Source organism: Eimeria tenella, genomic scaffold (genome assembly GCF_000499545.2).
Source record: "Eimeria tenella Houghton genomic scaffold, Eth_scaff2382, whole genome shotgun sequence".
Classification (NCBI taxonomy): domain Eukaryota; phylum Apicomplexa; class Conoidasida; order Eucoccidiorida; family Eimeriidae; genus Eimeria; species Eimeria tenella.
Window position 1 is genome coordinate 1,457 of NW_013542244.1, and position 852 is coordinate 2,308.

An 852-nucleotide genomic window follows, 5' to 3' on the forward strand; every position below is an offset into this window, starting at 1 on the left:
GGCAAGGCCAGGAACGCCGGCAGCGGGACAAGGAGCAGCAGCAGCAGGCTCGGACGCTGCAGCAGCAGCAGCAGCAGCAACGCCGAGACACCCAGTGAAGAAGTCCGTTTCCTTTTCAGACCCGCCAGTGGTCTTCAGTGAGCCCTCAGCAAAGCCACGGGAGCCCCCGCGGCGGTGGCCACTGGTGTCTCGGTTCCGAGTTGGCAAGTCTGCTGCTGGTGCTGCTGCTGCTGCTGCTGCTCCTGCTGCGCTGGGACGCTCGGCTTCGGAGAAGCCCCGCCGCCGCGAGCCCACCCGGCCTCCAGCGCGGGACCCCCAGCTGCCTGCTGCAGCCATGGCCGAAGCAGCAGCAGCAGCAGCAGCAGCAGCGGAAGCGCCCTTCGCGCCTCCGCCCGCGGCCTCCGACGGAACTGCAGCAGCAGCAGCAGCAGGACCTGCAGCAGCGGAACCTGCAGCAGCAACAGCTGACGAGGTGGATGTCCCGTCGCTCCCCCGCAAACGCAGAGAGGACAGACACAGCAAAGTAGACACGACGCAAACAGCAGCAGCAGGAGCTGCAGCAGCAGCAGCACCCGGACCAGCAGCAGCACCCCGACCAGCAGCAGCACCGGGAGCAGCAGCAGCAGCAGCAGCTCCTTCAGCGTCGGACTCCCCAGAGTCGCAGCGGCTGGCACTTGGAGCAGCACTGAAAGAAGGAGTAGCAGCAGCAGCACGTCTCCGCACCCCGCTGTACTCTTTGACAGGAGCAGCACCAAACTTTGGCCTCCGCAGCGCAGCAGGACCTCGCACTTCGCTTCCCGCTGCACCCACAGCAGCAGCCCCAGCAGCAGCAGCCCCCGCACCAGCACCCGC